At 44.8% G+C, this 22,851-nt stretch overlaps 1 protein-coding gene across 2 annotated transcripts in view; it reads left to right on the forward strand.

The window, feature by feature from the left end:
* Window positions 1-22,851, forward strand: part of FBLN1 (fibulin 1) — a 122,005-nt gene that overhangs the window by 857 nt on the left and 98,297 nt on the right. The window lies entirely within an intron of this gene.

The raw sequence follows: 22,851 nt of genomic DNA on the forward strand, positions 1-22,851 counted from the left end.
CCGCAGGGACGGGCTCTACCACGGGGAGCCGCTGAGTCGGTCGGTGGTAGAGCCGAGCTGCGCCGTCTGCCTCTCTCCAGAGCCAGGCTCCCCCCTGAGCTGCTGGCGGCGGGCCCGGGCAAGACACTGGGGGCCGCTCCGAGGATTTCTCGGTGTCCCGGGGATTGCGACATGTCGGGACGGTTGGCACTGTCGGCTGCCGTCGCACGGTGCCCCGCTGCAAGTGGAGCGCTGGAACAGGCTTCCCAGAGAGGTTGTTGAATCTCCGTCTCTGGAAGACTTCCAAACCCAGCTGGACGTGTTCCTGGGTGATTTACTCTGGGTGATCCTGCTCAGGCAGAGGGGTTGGACTAGACAATTTTCAAAGGTACCTACTGTCCCTTCTAACCCTTACCATTCTGGACTGTGTGGTGGGCACAAAACTGATGTGTCTCGAAACGGACAGTCAGAAGATATGTCAGGTCTGATCTGCTGGGGACCATATTGCACCCCCTAAAAAGTGGGAAGCAAGATCAACAGTTATTTTGAAATCTCAGAGGAGCAGGAGGACTAGTGAGGCAAAGGATGCAATCATTTTGAAGACGAGGTGGGAAGATGTTGATGAATGATAGTGTGCTTTGTGGTTGTTTTTGAAAGCGAGGATTTGCATCTGGGCTATGTCTCCCTTTACCATCCTGTGCACTTTTTTCCTATTCTCTCAATACTGTGTAAAAAGAGGACATTAATTTGATTCCATGTGGCATTCCAATACAAATATAACTGGTGATATAGAACAAAGAAACTACTTCTCATCTGGTGGTAATGAATTTATCATACCTAACAGGTAAGTGTGCCTTTTTCTATTAGTCACCCCAAGGGGGCTATTCAGAGTTGAATCTTAATCATGCTGTACTCCAGGCAAACATTTAGAAACATATGGCCTCTGCAGTAGGCCTCACAACAGCAGACAAAAGCCAGTAAAATAGTTACTATCACCGTGTTTTGGCTCTTAGTTTGCATATAGCAGAGCACGTGTCACAGATATACTTCAGAATAGTTGTTGACGTTGGCCACTCCCTTTAAAGAAGGAGGAACAAAATAAAGAAGCTTTGAAAAGCAGTGTTAAGTGCCACAATCCCAAGGTAGATCATACCTTTCCCTCAAACAGTACTACAATCAGTAGAATGTGGTTTTAATGTGTCACAGTGAACAGACATAAGAATTTTAAGCAGTTAAGCATTTTTGGAAAACACCAAAGAGATTTTGTAATCTCTGTGCACTTAACTACTGGAGTACTTTTTAGAAAAAATCATAAGTGATGAGATGAATAAGTTAGGTTTTAAAACATGAAGCACAGCCAAATTTGTTAGTAAAACGTATACTGGGCTTTTATTCTCAAATGAAAACCCATGCTCTTAATTTCACTGAGAGCTTCTGCATCCTTAGAACGTCAGAGACACGCTGGGTAACATTAGATTCAAGGATCTGAAATGCAGGTAAGGATCCTTGCTTAGAGTGTGCCTTATGAAGAGCAGACTTCTTTCAGGTGAAATAACTGCTAGGAACTGTAATCAGTAATGTAATCATTGCTAGTAACTGCTGTAAGAAAGAGTTCTTTTCCTCCCCTCCCCTGCCTTATTTCACATGGCCATCTGTGTTTTGCAGGCAAATGAAGTCATAATTTGTTAGGTCATGTTGTTTTAAGTGCAGGTTCCTTGGGACAGTGTCTGTGCTCCACTGGTGTATAGAATAGACTTAGAGGTTACACAGAATCTTAGGGGTTGGAAAGGACCTTGAAAGATCATCTAGTGCAACCCCCCTGCAAGAGCAGGATCACCTTGAGCGGGTCACACAGGAACTCATGCAGATGGGTTTTGAATGTCTCCAGAGAAGGAGACTCCACAGTCTCTCTGTGCAGCCTGTTTCAGGGCTCTGTCACCCTCACAGTGGAAAAGTTTTTCCTTGTGTTCATGTGGAACCTTCACCACTCTGGCTTGCACCCCTTGCCTATCATTTGGTTATCACCAAGAAGAGTCTGTCTCTCTGCTCCTGACACTCACCCTTCACATATAAACAGTAATGAGGTCATCCCTCAGTCTCCTCCAAGCTAAAGAGACTCAGCTCCCTCAGCCTTTCCTCAGAAGGGAGATGATCCCTTAATCATCTTGGTATCCACTAGATACAGGCCTCCAATGAAACTCTGTCCCAGTGAGCACAGCTCTTTGACTTCTTTCTTTTAACCAGTTCACAGTTCACCTCATTTCATCCAGCCCACAATTCCTCAGTGTAGCTGAGGGGATGCTGTGGAAAACAGCGTCAAACGCTTTCCTGAGATCAGGAGAAACCACATCCACTGCTCTACCATCATCTCTCCACCTGCTTATGTCCTCATAAAAGGCTGTCAGGTTGGCTGAATGAGACTTGCCCTTGGTACAACCATGTTGACTGCTCCCAATGACCTTCTTTTCCTTGACATGGCAAGACACAGGGCTGAGGATAAGTTATTCCATCACTTCCCAGGGCTAGAGGTGAGGCTGACCAGTCTGTAGTTACCAGGGTCTTGCTTCTTGCTCTTTTTGAAGGCTGGAGTGAGATTTGCTTTCCTCCAGTCCTCGGGCACCTCTCCTGTTCCCCACAACTTACCAAAGACAATGAAGAGTGGCCTAGGAATGGCTGCTGCCAGCTCCCTCAGCACTTGTGTGTGGATCCCATCATGACCCATGGATTTATGGATGTCCAGACTGCTTAACAGATCCCTAACCCAATCCTCATCAACCCAGGCAAACTTCTCCTTTACCTTGTCTTGCTGTGGGGCCTCTGGGGTCTGGGGTTTGTGGGGACAGTCTCCAGCAGTATAGACAGAGTCAAAGGCAGCATTCAGTGGCTCTGCCGCCTTTGCATCCTCTGTCAGCAGGGCACCCACCTCATTCAGCTGTGGGCCTGCATAGCCCCTGGAGTTAGTTTTGTCTTCTATGTGTTTGGAGAAGCCCTTTCTGTTGTCCTTGACAGGTCCAATTCTGAGGAGGCCTTAACTTTCCTAGCTGCCTCCCTACATCCTCTGACAACCATTTGATACTCCTCCCAAGTGGCCAGCCCCTCTTTCCATGATCTGTAGTCTCTCTTCTGCCACTTGACTTTGCCCAACAGTTCCCTGTTTAACCAGTTGGTTCTCCTGGCTCCCTTTCTTGATTTTGTAGCTGTTGGGATGCTCTGATTTTGAGCTTGGAATAAGTGGTGCTTGAGCATTAACTGACTGTCTTGGCCCCTTTGCCTTCTAGTTGCCTGTTCCATGGGATTTCCCCTAGCAATTGCTTGAAAAATCTGCCCTGCTGAAATCCAGGGTTATGATCCTGTTTGGTACTCTGTTCCTACAATACAACATCCTGAGCTCAACCATTGCATGATTGTTTCAGCCAAGGGTGCCCTCAATCTTCACCACTTTGACCAGACCCTCCTTGTTAGAGAGTGTAGAATCCTCTCCTAGTTGTCTCCTCCACCATTTGCATCAAGAAGTTATCATCAGTGCACTGGAGGAACTCCTGGGCTGTGGATGGCTGCAGGATTAGGCCTTCCAGGAAATACCTGGGTAGTTAAAATCCCTCATGAGAACCAGGGCTTGTGACTGGGAGGCTGCTGATAGCTGCTTGTAGAAGGCTTCATCGGCTTCCTCATCAACTGATGAGGTGGCCTGTAGTAGACACCCACAGCAGTATCACCCATGCTAGCCTGCCCCAGTTCACACTCACAAACTCTCAGCTTGTTTTGGGGCAAAGATGAGCTCTTAAGTGCTTTAGTTACACAATTGCCACATTGCTAGGACAACATGGTTCTGAAACATGGCTTCATCCCAAGCCCGTTACCATCAATTTTCTTAAGTGCTTTTCCTTACTAATGAATTACCAAATCATCAGCATCTATTAACTGAAGTCCTCACTCTGAAAAAACAGGAGGGTCTGTCTTCCGTACATGTGAATATGCACATCATTCTTTGCAAGAGCAGGGGTCTTAAAAACCCTCTAAATTTTATAGTACAACTTTGGTCTACTACAAACATTGATTTTTTTTTTTTAAACATGTTTTTCCTTATCATACAAACTACCCTCTTCTGAAGATGATCTGCTTCACATTATTATATCCACTCAGTGCACGAATCCTCTCGCCGCATCTTTGGTGCATCTTGGTCCTAAAGACAAGGGTTTTAACTCACTAAACATCTGGAAACATGGCTATGTGGGGTGAGCTTACAGTTTGTAATAAAAAAAATGTTCCACTGACTTTGTGGAATGAGTTTTATTTTAAGATTATGATTTTTGCATGTGCTTTTGTGGCAGTCAATTTATAAGAAGCATATGGGTGCAGGTATAAAAGGATTTCTTGTCTGTTGTCATAGATAAAAGCTGTCATCCCCTCCCCCCCCGCCAAATCACGTGCTACCAAACAAAAAAAGCAGTTCTGAAATGTGAATACTATCCCTAAATTAATTTTCAGCTGAGTTTTGTTTTAATAGTCCATTTTCTGACATGGCATTTCATTGCAGTCGGGGAAGAGCAAGATGTTAGGCTCTTGTTTCTCATCTGTGTAATTGAAAGCAGACATGCTCATGAAATCCAAGATGAAAATCCATAAACCATCTTACCAAGTTACTGCAGCATATTTATGGTATTCTGTCACATTTTGGGCATTATCTGATGCAGGTGAATGCATTTTCAAAAGTTATTTATTTATCGTTGCACTTTCGCTCATTCTGCAAGGTTCATATCAACTTTACATGTGTTTCTGATAAGTAGTTGTGTTACGACCAGCCTGTTCTAGCATACTTTTGTGAACATTTTCTGCAATAAAAGATGGGTCTGAGACCTCTGGGTCTTGACAGACACAGAGTTACCTGGGACCATGAAAAAGATTCAGTTTGGTGTTGTGGTTATGTACAGACGCAAGGAAGTAGGTGGCAAAATCAATTTAGTAAACAAGACAATAGGGGTTTACTAAATGTAGTAGAATACTTCTAGAGAATAAAAGGGATGAGAAGGTCAGCAAAAAGAGATGAAATACAAATAATAATAAATATAAATGGGGTTGTTTAGCCTGGAGAAGAGAAGGATCAGGGGTGACCTCATTGCCCTCTACAACTACCTGAAAGGTGGTTGTAGCCAGGAAGGGGTTGGTCTCTTCTCCCAGGCAACCAGCACCAGAACAAGGGGACACAGTCTCAAGCTGTGCCAGGGGAGGTTTAGACTCGAGGTGAGGAAAAAGTTCTTCACTGAGCGAGTCGTTCGTCATTGGAATGTGCTGCCCAGGGAGGTGGTGGAGTCGCCGTCCCTGGAGGTGTTCAAGGGGAGATTGGACGTGGCACTTGGTGCCATGGTCTAGTTGTGAGGTCTGTTGGGACAGGTTGGACTTGATGATCCTTGGGGTCTCTACCAACCTTAGTGATACTGTGATACTGTGATAAAAGAAACCACCACAACAATAAAACCCACAAACCAAAATGGCAACAAAAACCGAAACAAACCAACCAACCAAAAGCAACCCCAAAATGATCAAAAAGCATGGGCAAGAATTTTGATTTAGTGTGAAAGAAACAAATGAACAAAAGCCTTTTTGAAGAAGGCAGCAAAAAGTGATGGTTGTCAGAAATAAGGGAAATGAGTAAAGAAAGAACAAAAGAAGCAGGTTGTTTTATCCAGAAGATGTAGCAGTTTTTGTAAAGCACTTGGGAAGTGTCAGGCACAAGTATTTACGTGTAGATGTAATAGAAGAAAGTAGGCCAGCTGTTGAGCTTGTAATAGTTAAGACATCAGTGGGAGAGTGGATAGCATTGTTCCAAGATAAGGTGTAGAAGTGGAGGTGGAAGACTGCAGGGTGAGGAAGTAAAGAAAAATGAGCTGCAAAGAAGTCCATGAGATAGGTCTCAGGAGCAAAAGGGGAAACTGAGGAAGAGGGCACAAGATGGAAAAAAAAGAACATAAAGGAGAACATGTCAAGAGGATGGGGCCAGTCACTGGGACTCCTGAACGTGTCCAGAGAAGGGCAACGAGGCTGGGGAGAGGCCTTGAGCACAGCCCTGTGGGGAGAGGCTGAGGGAGCTGGGGTTGTTTAGCCTGGAGAAGAGGAGGCTCAGGGGAGACCTTATTGCTGTCTACAACTACCTGAAGGGTGGTTGTAGCCAGGAGGGGGTTGGTCTCTTCTCCCAGGCACCAGAACAAGAGGACGCAGTCTCAAGCTGTGCCAGGGGAAATTTAGGCTTGAGGTGAGGAGAAAGCTCTTCACAGAGAGAGTTGTTAGCCATTGGAATGTGCTGCCCAAGGAGGCGGTGGAGTCTCCATCATTGGAGGTGTTGAAGAGGGGATTGGACATGGCACTTGCTGCCATGGTTTAGTTGTCATGAGGTGTTGGGTGACAGGTTGGACTTGATGATCTTTGAGGCCTTTTCCAACCTTATTGATTCTATGATTCTTTGATTTTTCAGTAATGCCCAGTGACAGGACAAGAGTTAATGGGCACATACTTGAACACAGTGAGTTCCATCTACACATGAGAAACTTCTTTTCATTGAGGGTGTTGAGGTCTACAAAAGGCTATATTAATGTTCAATAAGCGGAGCGATTAATGAAAGTCTTAATAATTTTATTAATCACAAAAATCCCGCAAAAAACACTAATTAAAAGCTATTTACAGGTTCGAGGTGTTGGGTTGTGGAACAGATCCCTCACCAGCTGTGGTGGTTTGAAAGGAAAGGCTCTGCTTTCCCTCCCCCACTGAGAAAGAGACCACGGCTAAACCCAGTCGGAGAAATGAGATTATATTTTACAAGGAAACAGATTAGATGCAACACAACAAATACAGGGCCTTTACAATATATACAGGAATATACAGCAAATGAACTCAACCAGAAACCAGACCCCCCACAGAGGGGCTTCCCCCTGTGCCCCCTTCACCCCCCTACCTCCCTTCTCCCCCAAAAGAGGTAGAAGAAGAGACGAAAAGGGAGTTAGTACAGCAAGTGGAGGCCTATGCACAGGGAGTTAGTTCTTATCTTTTGGCAAGAAGCCCAGAAGCAGATCCAGCCGAGAGGGACAGCGAAGGAAGGAAGACTGAGAGAAAGTTCCCAGCTCCCCCGGGTCCAATCTGACCTCCCACAATCCTTGGCCAATGAAATTCGTTTAGAATACCAAAATATTTTACAAACATTTAGCCAGTGTGCCCCTTTCTTAAAGGCATAGCCTCAAACTGCCACACCAGCAGGAACACGTAACAATTTAAACAATATGTGCAAAAATCCAGAAACAACAAACAGCACTTTAAACTGTAAAGAAAAGGAACCTCAGCAATGATGCCGGCGATTGCCCACAGCAGGGGGTGGGGGGGGACTCCAGAATTCCCTAAGGCAACAGACCTTCAAGAGATGCTTATAAAAATCAGGTATTGTAATTCCTCACTGATCCTGATACCTCGTGGCACACGTTAAGATCTAGACAAACCAAGATGGCGTCGGCCACCTGGAAGCTGCAGGAGCACTGTTTCACTTTCTGTTGGTGTCTGCAGCTTGTTACTGAGGCAGGATTTGTTCCCAAAGGATTTGTAGCTGAAAGCTTTGTAGAGAGGAGGTTTCTCAGCTGTAATTCTTTTGTAGCAGCGCTCGCTCCTTGCTCCAGTCAAACGAAACTGTCCCAGGGACTCAGCTCCTCTGGGGTTTCGCCTCTCGGCCCGGCAAGACACCTGTCTGTCCTCTGGGCTTTACAACGCTGAAACAGTGAGGGGTCTCTGTTGTCTTGTCTGGGTAAACTGAAACACAGTTCAGCTTCCAAGGGAAGCTTGTGGTTCCTTCCAGAGTGTGGACAATTGCAAGACAACCCTCTGGCTCTTTGGGTTGATACTTGCAGATTTCCCGAGGCAATAATGGCCAGTAGCAACACAGACCTAGGGATAAAACACTGGTATTGCAACCTATAGAAAGCCTTCTTTCCAAACATGGCCAAAAGCATGCCCACCTGGCTCATTCTGGCTCTGAAACATGTTCAGGCAAGCCTAAAGAACCAGATGTACTAACTTCTGCCTCATTGTCTGATTCAGAGCAATTTTGAGGCTTTTTTGTCCATTCAGGACAGAGGGTGGTGGAGCTCTGGAACAGGCTGCCCAAAGAGATGGTGGAGTCTGTCTCTGGCATCATTCAAAGCTCACCTGTACACTGTCCTATGCCACCTGCTCTGCTGGGGGTGTTTGGCTGGATGATTTCTGGAGGTTCCTTACAACCCCTGTGATTCTGTGAGGGAAGGGGTCAATACAGATCAGTGAAGATCCCTAGAAGAATGTAGAGAATTACTGGCACAATATTTTGTGAGTAAATATTAGTTCAGAAATGCTCAGAATAATATCAGGTGGAGAAAGAATAGTCAAAATAAGGGTTTACATAAATTATGTACTGGGTAGTTTACAGTAATGGGGAGAGTGCATACTGTAAGGAAAAACTGTGACAAAAACCTGCCTGTTTATCAGACTTGATGAGGATTCTTGTCCTGCTGGAAACATCTCCAGCAAAACACTGAGATAGTTCAGTAGAATTTGTGATGAAAGTCATTGCTGACCATCAGGATGCAGCAGTTCTAAAGAAGGATCCCTAGTGTTTTCCTAAATACCCTGGCACATCTTTGGATAAAGCAATCAGGGATCACTTCTGGGCCCCATCCTATTCAATATCTTTATTGATGATCTGGATGAGGGGATTGAGACAGTCATCCATAAATTTGCAGATGACACCAAGTTGGGAGCAGTTGTTGATCAGTTGGAGGGTAGAAGGGCTCAACCAGAGGGACCTTGACCGGCTGGACAGATGGGTGGAGTCCAACATGATGACATCCAACAAGTCCAAGTGCCGGGTGCTGCACTTTGGCCACAACAACCCCATGCAGAGCTACAGACTGGGGTCAGAGTGGCTGGAGAGCAACCAGGAAGAAAGGGATCTGGGGGTACTAATTGACAGCCAGCTGAGCATGAGCCAGCAGTGTGCCCAGGTGGCCAAGAAAGCCAATGGCAACCTGGCCTGCATCAGAAATAATGTGGCCAGCAGGAGCAGGGAAGTCATTGTGCCCTGTACTCAGCACTGGTTAGGCCACACCTTGAGTCCTGTGTCCAGTTCTGGGCCCCTCAGTTTAAAAAGGACATTGAGACTCTTGAATGTGTCCAGAGAAGGGCAACAAGGCTGGGGAGAGGCCTCAAGCACAAGCCCTATGAGGAGAGGCTGAGGGAGCTGGGATTGTTTAGACAGGAGAAGAGGAGGCTGAGGGGAGACCATATTGCTGTCTACAACTACCTGAGGGGTGGTAGTAGCCAGGTTGGTCTCTTCTCCCAGGCAACCAGCACCAGAACAAGGGGACCCAGTCTCAAGCTGCACCAGGGGAAGTTTAGGCTTGAGGTGAGAAAAAAGCTCTTCACAGAGAGAGTTGTTAGCCATTGAAATGTGCTGCCCAGGGAGGTGGTGGAGTCACCATCCCTGGAGGTGTTCAAGAGGGGATTGGACGTGGCACTTGGTGCCATGGTTTAGTAGTCATGAGGTTTGTGGAGACAGGTTGGACTTGATGATCTTTGAGGTCCCTTTCAACCTCATTGATTCTGTCATTCTATGATGTTGCCTTCACTTTTTTTATTGAAGGAGCAGCACTTTTTTTTTTTTACCCCAGTGCTCATGGATACTTTTGTCTTTGCTTTCTAACTTAGTACAACCTCCTTTAGACTTAAAACTTCTGAGAAATTGCCCTTTGGATTTCAAATATGTTTTGTTGGATCTTAAGCAGGAAACTCTGGAATAGTTGCTCAAATTCTTTTCAGTTTCAATCAAATTAATTGGAAATTGTCATTTAAAAAAATCAATACAAAAGCTGAGCTGAGTGATATTTCTGATAAGGTTTAGGATACCTACTACACAAGTATAGGAAGTACATTATTTTGGGGGATGGTGGTAGTCCCCACAAAATACCCATGCTGCACACAAAGGCTGTATGTAAGATGTTCCTTGCTAAAGGATTCATTTTGAGTGTGGCCAAAATCTGTATTGAGACAGTAAGCATAGTAATAAAGAAAGCAATACCTAAAAAGGACTTTTGTGTCGATGCCAAAGTAAGTGTATGGATATAGAAATATTTGGTTTGGTTTAGTCCAGCTTTTTAGTGTGTTGCCTAGGATTTACTAAGAGCTGGAAGGGATATACTGCACAAATGCTAGTAGCAGTACATCCATTTGAAATGTTACAATCTTCCAGCTGTGGAGCTGTTGTCGGCGACGGAGACTGGAGTCAATACAGAGACCTATATGATGGAGTATTGTTCCTTTATTGTTCCAGTGTTGTAGGACGATAGTGCGAGCATAGTGAGTATAGCACAGTAGAGAAGGTAAAGTAAGGCAAAGAAGTGCGTATCAAGGGAACTTCTACTACTCATATAAACTCGGAGAGCCTCCTTGGCATAGCTTCATTGGTTCCCACGAGTGACCACACATCACACTGTTATAGATTATTGGTCCAACTACTACTGACAGGCGAGGTGGTTGATGCAGGTGCGTGTCCTGCTGTTCCCAGATAACCTTCTGTGTTTATAGCTACCAGTGTCCTGCTTTAGTTACATGCTGCAGGCACAGCACTGTTTTGCTACACTGCTAGGCACTCCTGCACTTACGCTGAGCATGGCCTACCACCATGTCAGGCTCTAGGCCTGCACTGCCAGATTGCTCACACTGCTCGTCGCTGGCATTGCCACAGAGCTGTTATGACTAACTAAACTGCAAGTACTGAATGCTTCTGATATTGATACTTTGGCAGGAAATCATAGAATCAACAAGGTTGGAAGGGATCCTCAGGGATCATCAAGTCCAAGCTGTCACCCAACACCTCATGACTACTAAACCATGGCCCCAAGTGCCACGTCTAATCCCCTCCAGGGATGGTGACTCCACCACCTCCCTGGGCAGCCCATTCCAATGGCTAACTACTCTCTCTGTGAAGAACTTTCTCCTCACCTTGAGCCTAAACTTTCTCTGGCACAGCTTGAGACTGTGTCCTCTTGTTCTGGTGCTGATTGCCTGGGAGAAGAGACCAACCCCCTCCTGGCCACAACCTCCCTTCAGGTAGTTGTAGACAGCAATAAGGTCTCCCCTCAACCTCCTGTTCTCCAGGCTAAACATTCCCAGCTCCCTCAGCCTCTCCTCATAGGGCTTGTGCTTGAGGCCTCTCCCCAGCCTCATTGCCCTTCTCTGGACACGTTCAAGAGTCTCAATGTCCTTCTTAAATTGAGGGGCCCAGAGCTGGACACAGGTCTCAAGGTGTGGCCTGACCAGTGCTGATCTGGAAGAGCTAGATTCCAGTTTGTCCCTCGCTAGATGTAATTTCACAAATGAGGAAAATCAAGTGTAAGAGAGTTGTAGTAGTGCCTTCTCCAGTAGAAAGCCTTCTCTAAATCATTGCTATATAATCACATGATTAAAAAAAAAAAAAAGGATCTATATTATCTTCCTGCTCTGTAAATTCTGTAGTTCATTCCATACTAAACCTTGCTCTGCTGTGCTGTAAGTTTCCCACGTACTTAGTGTTTCCAGACTATTCATGTACAGACTATTCACATGTGTTTCACTTAAGCAGTACATAAAAGCATAGTTCTTCTTGCTAATTTTGTGATCAGATAAATATAGAGAAATCCCAGTGGAAAAAAATGTTTTTCTTGTAACCATTTTTTGTGAAAAGAAAAAAGTAATATGGAATGTTTGAGCATATACATGTCTGATAATCTGAGATGTGCTGCTTTGTCCCATTCTCACATCTTTCATCTTTCAATTGCTTTAATTTAAATACATATTTATATACTTGGACTCCATCCAAAGCTCTTCAAGGTCTGAGGACTGCCATTTACTGCAGTACATTTTAGATCACAGACTTTATTCAAACAAAGGGGACTAGCAGTAGATTAATTGTAACACCTCATATAAAACCTTCTAATCACACTTGTAAAGAAAGTCAAAATGAGAAATCAAGAGAAGATAAAATTTTGTTCTTAAGCTAGACTGAAGTGACACTTTTTCTTTCTATCAACAGAAGTAATTTCATTATTTGCATGATTTTCTCAAACAGGGAAGAGTGAAGGATGAAATAGGGTATGTACTTGTCAGAAAGCAGGTGCTGTTCTTCCAGTTAGGAGTCTCTTTTGTAGGTCCACCCATGCCATCTTGGTAAGGCTGGGCTCTTCAGGCCACCACTGTCCATCACAGCTGTGAATACACTCTTTTTTCCCCCATGTTCTTGCGAGTGTTTCAAGTCTAGGACAGTCATTAGTTATACTAAGTGGTTTACATGGTGCTGACTGCATGGACTGCAGCATTAAGTTTCTTTCAATACCACATGTTTTGGAAGCCTTCAGAACAACCTTCAGTCTTCTAGTCTTAATGTCTTTCAAACTCCAGCCTTCTCCCAGGAGAAGTCCAAAAAATAGCCTGCTGAAAAAGATGAAAACGTTTAACTTCTTTTGTTCACAGGAAAGACATTTACATGAAGGAGCAGTCTTCACATAAACAAAAGGTTATTGAAATGTTTGGAGAGCCTGTGTTGAAGTGGGCAGTGAGGTGTTGTATTAATCTCTGTCATGAGGGACATCAAAGCACAGAAGTGCATTGTTACCTAAAGAGGTTGTGGAATCAGTCCCGCTTGATATAGTTTGGAACAGCAAAAGAGAAATCTGCCTAAAACTGACCAAATTTTATCAATTCTGCCTGAGAGTACTGGGTAGGACAAAGCAACCACCTGAGGGCTCCTGTATCCCTTTTTGATATGTATGTCAGATACCTTATAGTCTTCTTGGAATAGATGGAGTAGTCTTTTCTAATTTGTTAGTGTCCAGTTGCCCACCTTCTTGAAAGGATTCTTATTAGATCTGAGACAAAATTTAAAAATCCACCCTAAAGCACTTCTTTCCCCACCAGAGAAAATGAAATGTGTTGCAACAGAGCATTGCTTTCCTTATGCCTGCCCTTTTCACCTAACACAGCAGCTGCTTCATCATCAGCCATTGCCATGAATGATTTATAGAGTCTTTTATGAACTGCAAACAGACACCTCATAAAATGAGGTTTGGCCATATCTGAAACTCCCCCCTAACTGTGTGATAGCCACTGCTGATGCTACCAGATCCACATTCTCCTTAAATGAGTGTTCTCCAGACCTAAGAAAATTTCCAGTAAAGTCTTGGCTGTTTTAAGACCAACCACAAAACAGCACTAAAATACCAGGCATTTCCTTTAGGGTGCTGATACTTTACTTAGTGAGCTAAGTTGGTTTCTTCACTGATTTCTGCCATCCTGAGATAATCACAATCAGCTGAGAATTCATCTGAAGGTAAGGGTTCAAACTTTTTCTGTTTAGAAAGTCTTAGCAGCACGTGAACTGCTAGTGGTTGTCTGTCTGTCCATAACAATCCAATGTGACCTCCAAACTTGGAAAAATGAAGCCCCGTTGTCACAGACCACCTTTGAGGCCCAACAGCAGTCTGGAGCAGTACTGGAAAGGGCAGCTGGTGATGAACACAGCCTTGCAGACTGCAAGAGGTACCTTGGAGATGGCTTGTGTTGTTGTAGATATTGGAAGAGAGGGCACCCTGTCTCCATGTTGCATGTGTTACAAAGTTCAAGCTGGTATATTCTCTAAGGGCACCTGTAAGAGGCAACCTAGTGTGAGGATTAGGAATAGTTTACAGTCCAAAGGCGACTTAATGCTGCCGCTCAGCGTTGTCTATTCATCTTACCCCACCAGTGTGTAGTCATATTTTATGTATGGTCTTGAGCTAGATGAGTACATCTCTGAAGAAAAATAAAAGCTCCTATTCACTTCTTTCTCTGCATATAAAGTGGAGGAGGGGCATCATCATTCCAGTCTGAAGAGATCCAGTAAATACTTGGATTGTCTCAGGTGGAGAATGGCAATGCTTTCCTGCAGCGCTCCATTACTCCCAGTTCAAAGCTTTTGTTTTGGGGAATCATGAGGCTAGATTTTTTTGTGGCATGTCTTTGTCTTTCCTCCTTCACCTTTTACTTTACTCTGTGTGCCTAATCCCTAAGTTTACACATAGATCAAGGTGCAACAAGGCTGTACTTAGGATGTTAGTCAATAACCAGTTGGACCTTTGAAGTCAGCTGGCTTCCCTCTTGTCCAAACACACCTCTGGTTCTGTTTGATGCCTCAAATGGCCAGCCAGAGTGTATGTGCATTGTCAGAAACAGCATTTCCACAGTTTCTTGTAAGGACAGCCAAAAAATCATGGCTACGAATCCCGTCTGCCAGCATTTGACTTCTGTTCCTGCTACAGAGGCAGCTGACGTGTCCGGCCAGGCGTCATTGTTTCAAGAACAATTAGTTTGGTGCAGCAGATCAGGCTAAGCACACTTTGACTGCCCTGAACCTATAGCACAATGGAGCTTTGGCCAAAAGGATATGCAGTTGGTCTGTTTTTCTGTCAGGAGACTTCAAATCTAAAGGGAGGTTGGAAGACAAAGAATTTGACGCTGAATAATATGGGTGACCAGTCTAGCATTTTGAGGATTCAATTCTGTATGCAGCCTCGGGGTGTTTTTTTTCAGACGATAGTTGGATGGGTGAGCATTACTAGTAAGAGAGTTTTCTGGACAGAATAAGGAAAGTTTCATCAGAAAGGTACGTAGTGAAAGTTGAAAATATTCTCCTTTCTGGAAACTTAAACCAACACATGTCTGTTGTAATCATGAGTTCCAATAATTCTAGATGACATACTGTTACTGAAATGTGTTGGAATAGTGCTGAGGGTTTTTTTCACAGAGTCCTGCCAGTATCTTTATATGCTGAGAAGTGATTACCATGTTCCTTTTTCTCACATTCTACAACACTGAGACTCTCAGAGTAAATGGAATGAAGGGCAAGACCTGCACCACATTTTCCAAAGATAACTAAAGTACTTAAAAAGGTTGAAAATACCTTAATAAGGTGGCATGACTTTGACCCCTCAACCTGGACTTGCTTCCAAATCCATAGCAAACTATAGCTGGTTAGGTGGGCTGGGAAGTCTATGAATTGAACAGCCACACCATTTACTGCACTGAAGAAATGGGCAGCTTTACTAGCACTAGTTGTATATGCCCACCAAGGCTCAGGTGTAGCTTCGGTTTGATATTATCATCAGCTTTATCACTGTCTCATAGATCAGCACTGAGTAACGAACAGCTGTATAGTACTGCATTGTCCATAGGCTTTTCCAGCAGCAGCTGTACAGAATAGCTGCTCTTGTAGATGGTTACTTAAAAAAATTCAGCCTCTTTCTGATCTAGTAAGAATGCTGCTGCCATGAAAATTACCCAATCCTTTTTACTTCTGCTTATGTTTTGCACAGTTCCCAGAAACAATTCAGGGTTTCTCATTCCAGGAATCATGCTTTTGGGTAACAGTCTTACGCTTATCTTTCTTTTGCAGAAAAGATTCAGTATAGCAGCTGAATAAGCAATTATTACATCATAGAACTCGAAGGTTATGCAGATTTCAACCACATTTCTTCCTTTGAACTCCCACACAGCACGTCAGGCTGGTTAAGATTAGCAAGCTACCTTATTTTTTTAAAGCAGCCATCTGCTCATACACATTTTGTCTGTGTAAGCAGTTTGTAGCTAGCTTGTGAATGCATGATGTGTACAAAATCTTTTGAGTTTGTGACCTTTAATCACTTTGTCTCCAATAACTCTTGTGAAGAAGATCTTTTCTAAATTTAGAGAGCTGGTTTCTAACTGTGTGTGTATTCTGCTGAAATCTCTCTGAGGCTACTGTGTATACCACCTTACCATCAGGACGGGCATCCTCACTGTTACCACAATTTGCATGAGCCCAGTTCCATCAGGACAGGCATCCTCACTGTTACCATACTGACATGACTCAAGTTCTTTTGGATGCCCTGCTGCACATACCTTTTTTTCACAGGGACAAGGTAGTGATAAAGCTGTTTGATTTGCTGACCCTGCTCTGGCAGGGCGCTTGGACTAGATGACCTTTCAAGGTCCCTTCCAAATCCTAGCAGGGAGGTCATTCTGCCCCGGTACACTGCACTGGTTAGGCCACACCTTGAGTCCTGTGTCCAGTTCTGGGCCCCTCAATTTCAGAAGGACATTGAGGCTCTTGAATGTGTCTAGAGAAGGGCAACAAAGCTGGGGAGGGGTTTGGAGCACAAGCCCTATGAGGAGAGGCTGAGGGAGCTGGGGTTGCTTAGCCCGGAGAAGAGGAGGCTCAGGGGAGACCTTCTTGCTCTCTACTATTACCTGAAGGAAGGTTGTGGCCAGGTCGGGGCTGCTCTCTCCTCTCAGGCAACCAGCACCAGAACAAGAAGACACAGTCTCAAGCTGCACCAGGGGAGGTTTAGGCTGGATGTTAGGAAGAAATTCTTCATAGAAAGAGTGATTGGCCATTGGAATGGGCTGCCCAGGGAGGTGGTGGAGTCGCCTGGAGGTGTTTAGAAGGAGACTGGATGGGGTGCTTGGTTGCATGGGTTAGTTGATTAGGTGGTGTTGGATGATAGGTTGGGCACGATGATCGCAAAGGTCTCTTCCAACCAGGTCTGGTCTATTCTATTCTACTCTACTCTATTCTACTCTACTCCATTCTACTCTACTCCATTCTACTCTACTCCATTCTACTCTACTCCATTCTACTCTACTCCATTCTACTCTACTCCATTCTACTCTACTCCATTCTACTCTACTCTATTCTACTCTACTCTATTCTACTCTACTCTATTCTACTCTACTCTACTCCTATTCTATTCTATTCTATTCTATTCTATTCTATTCTATTCTATTCTATTCTATTCTATTCTATTCTATTCTATTCTCTGATGTTATCCAAAACAGATTTGGATTTGCTCAGTTAGCATTCAAAATTATTATATCTGAGTGGAAAGGAATTAAGCATGCTACCATCTAAGCAGAGCTCTGGTTTGTCTTCATGTTTGCTGTCTCATGATACCAAAAAGCTGAACAATTGCTTCACAAATTTACAAAATGGAGCAGACAGTGTATTCCCGAATGTTACAACTTTCCTGTGGGGCTTCTCCCTCCAAATAGAAGGGCACATTTCAGCAGAACACAGACAATATCATCAGCTGTTCCCAGAAATGCTTTGTCTCTCAGATAGCTGAGATTTCTCTGACTGATTTGCATGAAGTACCATGCACCTGGCAAATCAGTTAAAGGGGCATCAGATTCAGAAGAGTAGTGCTCTAATTACCATTCAGTTATCTTGGACACTGCGGTTCTGAGGGGTGCCACGAGCCCATTAACTGTGGCAAAAGACACGTGAAAACATTTGGAGAGTAAAGAACCATAACTTTCCACACAGCAGTGAGGTTCTTCACGATGTTGTAATTGGAGTAGTTTCTGCCAACTGCTTCCCACTACCCCTTCCTTTCAGACACCTTGCATTACAGACTTAGGGTTACAAGATGCTGAAGAGAGGCCATGGGCCCTCCCCATGCTGTTGGCACAAATGGCTTCAGTATGACCTGCGTGCCCAAACTGGGAGCCACATGCATCTGTGCATGTACAGCTGAATCCACAACACTGGAAAAACACAGTTATGAGACAATAAATCTATCCTGTTTCTGAATATTCATTGACAACTCCTAATGCCAAAATAGTCAGAATCAATTCCACTACAGTCAGGAGTTGACACCCCAAGTGTGAGAGACATGTTCTGAGATTGAAAGAGTAGAGATTTGTCCCTGATGAACTATTTTCTTTAAAGCAATCTACAAAGCCAGGCTAGAGAAAATATTTTTCAGTGTTTTATTGTTACATTTTAGAGGAATGGCCTTGAGGGTGGAGGCTTTTTGTTCCTTCTTTTCCCTCCCTCCCCTTCCCCCTTTTTACTCTTGTTTTTCACTTCACTCTATTCTCAAGAGTTTTTTGACAGGATCTTTGGAGGATATGAATTGTGATGTCACTAAAACAGCCTGGCCCACAGTTCTCTCTCCACAAACTATCTGAAATCCTTCTTTGTCTGGATGCACTCCTACAGACAAGCTTGCTTAGCTTGGCCTGCTTTGAATTTCTGAGTTGTTTGGTTGGAGTAGATGTATGTTGCCAGAGCTGGGAGAGAAGGACTGGTGTCGGGAGCCAGGGATTGTCCTTCTGGGGAGGAACTTGGCTAAAGGCTCATTTGTACAAAAGCCTGCAAAAACCTGTGGCCAGCTCTGCTAAATATGTATCAGTTCTCAACACAGATAAGATTGATTGCAGACCACAGCGCTGCAAATACTGTTATTTGTAACACATTGTGTGGAATTTGATGCATGTAATGTTTGTTAGCAATACACTGGCAGGCGGAGCACCAGCCAGGGTCCGTATTCCCAAAGAAGAGATCAAACACGGATGAATCTGTATTCCCAAAGAAGAGATCAAACACAGATTCATGTCTTTCACCACAGGCAGATACTTTATTTACAAGACTGATTTTCTCTGTAGCACTGCAAACTACAGTTAGCTTTCAGACACTGGTGTGAATTCTGGACACAGAGAGGAATGCAAGAGAAATATTGCCTTGACTTCATAATGACAGAAGTTTGACCATTATTTTTTGGGTATGTAAGTCAGTCTGTGACCTGGGTCATAGAGTACAGAGCTGTGTTGCAAATGAACATTTCATGCACTTCTGCTAATCAGTGTAATTCTTACTAAAAAATGCTTGGTTTACTTGATCCCATAATTGTTACTACTTTTAACTGCTGTCACATTTGTTGACAGGAATCACATCCTCTCACAAGCTTTACTTACCTAGGCTTAGAATGGTGTATTGTAGTGTGCTGCCCAGGGAGGTGGTGGAGTCACCATCACTGGAGGTGTTTAGGAGGAGACTTGATAGGGTGCTTGGTTGCATGGTTTAGTTGATTAGGTGGTGTTGGATGATGGGTTGGATGCGATGATCTTGAAGGTCTCTTCCAACCAGTCATGAGGATGATCATAGGCCTGGAGCACCTCTCCTATGAGGACAGACTGAAAGAGTTAGGGCTGTTCAGTCTGGAGAAAAGAAGGATCTGAGGTGACCTAATTGTGGCCTTCTAGTATCTGAAGGGGGCCTACAAGAAGGCTGGGGAGGGACTTCTCAGGATATCAGGTAGTGCTAGGACTAGGGGGAATGGAATGAAGCTGTAGGTGAAGAAATTCAGGCTGGAGGTGAGGAGGAAGTTCTTCAGCATGAGAGTGGTGAAGCCCTGGAATGGGTTGTCCAGGGAGGTGGTTGAGGCCCCATCCCTGGAGGTGTTTAAGCCCAGGCTGGATGAGGCTCTGGCCAGCCTGATCTAGGGAATTATAGGCCTGTCAGCCTGACCTCAGTGCCAGGCAAGATCACAGAACAGGTCATCTTGAGAGCAGTCACACAGCACTTACAGGATGGCCAAGGGATCAGGCCCAGCCAGCATGGATTTAGGAAGGGCAGGTCCTGCCTGACCAACCTGATCTCCTTCTATGATCAGGTGACTGCCTGGTGGATGTGGGGCAGGCTGTGGATGTAGTCTACCTGGACCTCAGCAAGGCCTTTGACACTGTCCCCCACAGCAAACTCCTGGCCAAGCTGTCAGCCCATGGCTTGGATGGGAGCACACTGCGATGGGTTAGGAACTGGCTGGAGGGCCGAGCCCAGAGAGTGGTGGTGAATGGTGCCACATCCAGCTGGCAGCCAGGCACCAGTGGTGTGCCCCAGGGATCAGTACTGGACCCCATGCTCTTTAACATCTTTATTGATGATCTGGATGAGGGCATCGAGTCCATCATCAGTAAATTTGCTGATGACACCAAGCTGGGGGCAGGATTTGATCTGCTGGAGGGTAGAGAGGCTCTGCAGAGGGACCTCGACAGGCTGGACAGATGGGCAGAGGCCAAGGGCAGGAGATTGAACACATCCAAATGCCGGGTTCTGCACATTGGCCACAACAACCCCATGCAGAGCCACAGGCTGGGGTCAGAGTGGCTGGAGAGCAGTCAGGCTGAGAGGGACCTGGGGGTGCTGGTTGATGGTAGACTGAACATGAGCCTGCAGTGTGCCCAGGCAGCCAGGATGGCCAATGGCATCCTGGCCTGCATCAGGAACAGTGTGGCCAGCGGGAGCAGGGAGGTCATTCTGCCCCTGTACACTGCACTGGTTAGGCCACACCTCGAGTCCTGTGTCCAGTTCTGGGCTCCTCAGTTTAGGAAGGAGGTTGACTTGCTGGAGCGTGTTCAGAGAAGGGCAACAAAGTTGGTGAGGGGCTTGGAGCACAGCCCTGTGAGGAGAGGCTGAGAGAGCTGGGGTTGCTTATCCTGGAGAAGAGGAGACTCAGGGGTGACCTTACTGCTGTCTACAACTACCTGAAGGGGGGTTGTAGTCAGGTAGAGGTTGGTCTCTTCTCCCAGGCAACCAGTACCAGAACAAGAGGACACAGTCTCAGGCTGCACCAGAGGAGGTTTAGGCTGGAGTTTAGGAGGAAGTTTTACACAGAGAGAGTGATTGCCCATTGGAATGGGCTGCCTGAGGAGGTGGTGGGGTCGCTGTGGCTGGGGGTGTTCAGGATGAGACTTGATGGGGTGCTTGGTGCCATGGTTTAGTTGATTAGGTGGTGTTGGATGATAGGTTGGACACGATGATCTTGAAGGTCTCTTCCAACCTGGTCTATTCTATTCTATTCTATTCTATTCTATTCTATTCTATTCTATTCTATTCTATTCTATTCTATTCTAGTGTGGGGTGTCCCTGTCCATGGCATGAGGTTTGGAACTAGATGATCCTTGTGGTCACTTCCAACGCTGACTGATTCTATTCTATTCTATTCTATTCTATTCTATTCTATTCTATTCTATTCTATTCTATTCTATTCTATTCTATTCTATTCTATTCTATTTCTTCCAGTTTCTCCTCATGTCATAGGGCTTTGATCCCCCTGGTAATCATCTTAGCCTTTCTTTATACATTTTCCATATTGATGTCATTTTTCCTAAGAAGGAATAGCCAGAATTATGCTCAGTACTCCAGAGCTTTGCACTGTGGAAGTAATAACTACTTTAAGAATACCTACCTTAGGATGACTGACACATCCTAAAATCTTATTTATCTCTTTCCTTTTTGCTTTGGATAGTTAGATTATAATCACCAATTGGGAATATAGGTTGTTCCCTGCAAATAACTCAGTTACTGGAGGGGCTTGTCTCTTCTACTTGCTTTCAACTGCTTTTTGCTTTCCCTTACCTAAAGATATGCTGATTGAGGTACTCATGTAAACTCTGACTTCCATCAAAGTAAATTTGACCATGAACAGGTTAAACAATATTTCCACTTACTTCAACAACTGAAACAGGTTAGGAGGTGGATACAGGGACAAATGGGAGGAGGATGTAACCCCCACATATCAGGAGCACCTGGAGAATACTAGCTTTGTAGCCAACATAGGGAGAGCCAGAGGAGATAGATGCTTGTCTTTACCAGATTCTTCAGGAAGTCATTTGTGAAGATGGATAGTCTTGAATATAATGCTGCTTAGTGATTTTTTTTACCCTTTAGCAGTGCTTTGAACAAAACAAAGGATGAGACAATTATGTGAGGCATTTTATGAGCCAGTGGAGATAGTCTGGAAATGACCTGGCATGCGCTCCCTGTTTTGCCATCAGCTCGCTATGTGATTTGGGCAAGTAACTTCATCCTCTGTACTTCAAATTCTCCATTAAAAAGAAGTTGTAAGAACCACCTTCCTCTGTGCAGCACAGCAACCTGCAGATGAAAGGGTCTCTTTAATTTTCATTAAGTAATCTGTCACAGAATTGTTTAGGTTCGAAGGGACCTCTTGAAGATGATCCAATGTTTGAACACTCAGTAAAGTTATTCCTGTGTTCTGATGGAACTTCATATGGTATAGTCTGTGCCAATTGCCTTTTGCCGTGTCAGTGGACACTACTGAGAGGAGTCTGCCTCCTTCTCCTTCATCCTTTCCTATCAAATATTCATAAACATCTCCGGGCTAAGCAGTCCCAGCTCTCTCTCTGTCCTCATATGAAAGTCAATCTAGTGCATAAATCCTCTTGGTGCCCTGCACTGGAATCTGCAGTAAGTCTGTATCTTTCTTGAACTGGGGACCCCAGGACTGGACACAGCACACCAAATGCGGGTTCATCAGTGCTGAACAGAGGGGCAGGATTGCTTCCCTCATCCTGCTGCCAGTGCCCTGTCTAATGCAGCCTGAGATGGTGTTGGCCATCTTTGCTGCAAAGGTGTGTGCCAGCTCCTGAATAACTTGGTGTCCACCAGGACACCCAGGTCCTTCTTTGCAGAACTGCTTTCCAGCCAGTAAACCCTTAGTGAGTAGTGATAAATAGGGTTTATTCCTCCCAACATGCAGGACTTTGCATTCCCTTGGTTAGGTTCCTGTCAGCCTCCTTCTCCAGCCTGTTGAAATCCCTTTGGATAGCAGCACAACCATCTGGTGGATCAGCCACTCTTCCTAGGTTTGTATCATGCATGACCTTGTTAAAGTTGTACTCTTTCCCAGTGACCCCTTTGCTATCTGCTTACCCAGCCAGATTGTCTGCTTGTCTATGACAGTGTTATGGGAGACAGTGTTAAAAGCCTTACTGATGGGAGAGAAAACAACATCTACTATTTTCTCCTCATCCACCAAGCTAACCACCTCATTGTAGAAGGCTGTAAGGTTAGTTTAGCATAATATTCCCTTCATAAATCTGAGATGACTTCTGACCACCTTCCTGCCCTTGATGTGTTTGGACATTGTTTCCAGGAGGATTTTCTCCATCACCTTCCTAGCATGTAGTTTCCCAGGTCCTCTCTCTTGGCCTTCTCGAAGCCAGGAAGACTTG

The sequence above is a fragment of the Dryobates pubescens genome, chromosome 27, assembly GCF_014839835.1.
Source record: "Dryobates pubescens isolate bDryPub1 chromosome 27, bDryPub1.pri, whole genome shotgun sequence".
NCBI lineage: Eukaryota > Metazoa > Chordata > Aves > Piciformes > Picidae > Dryobates > Dryobates pubescens.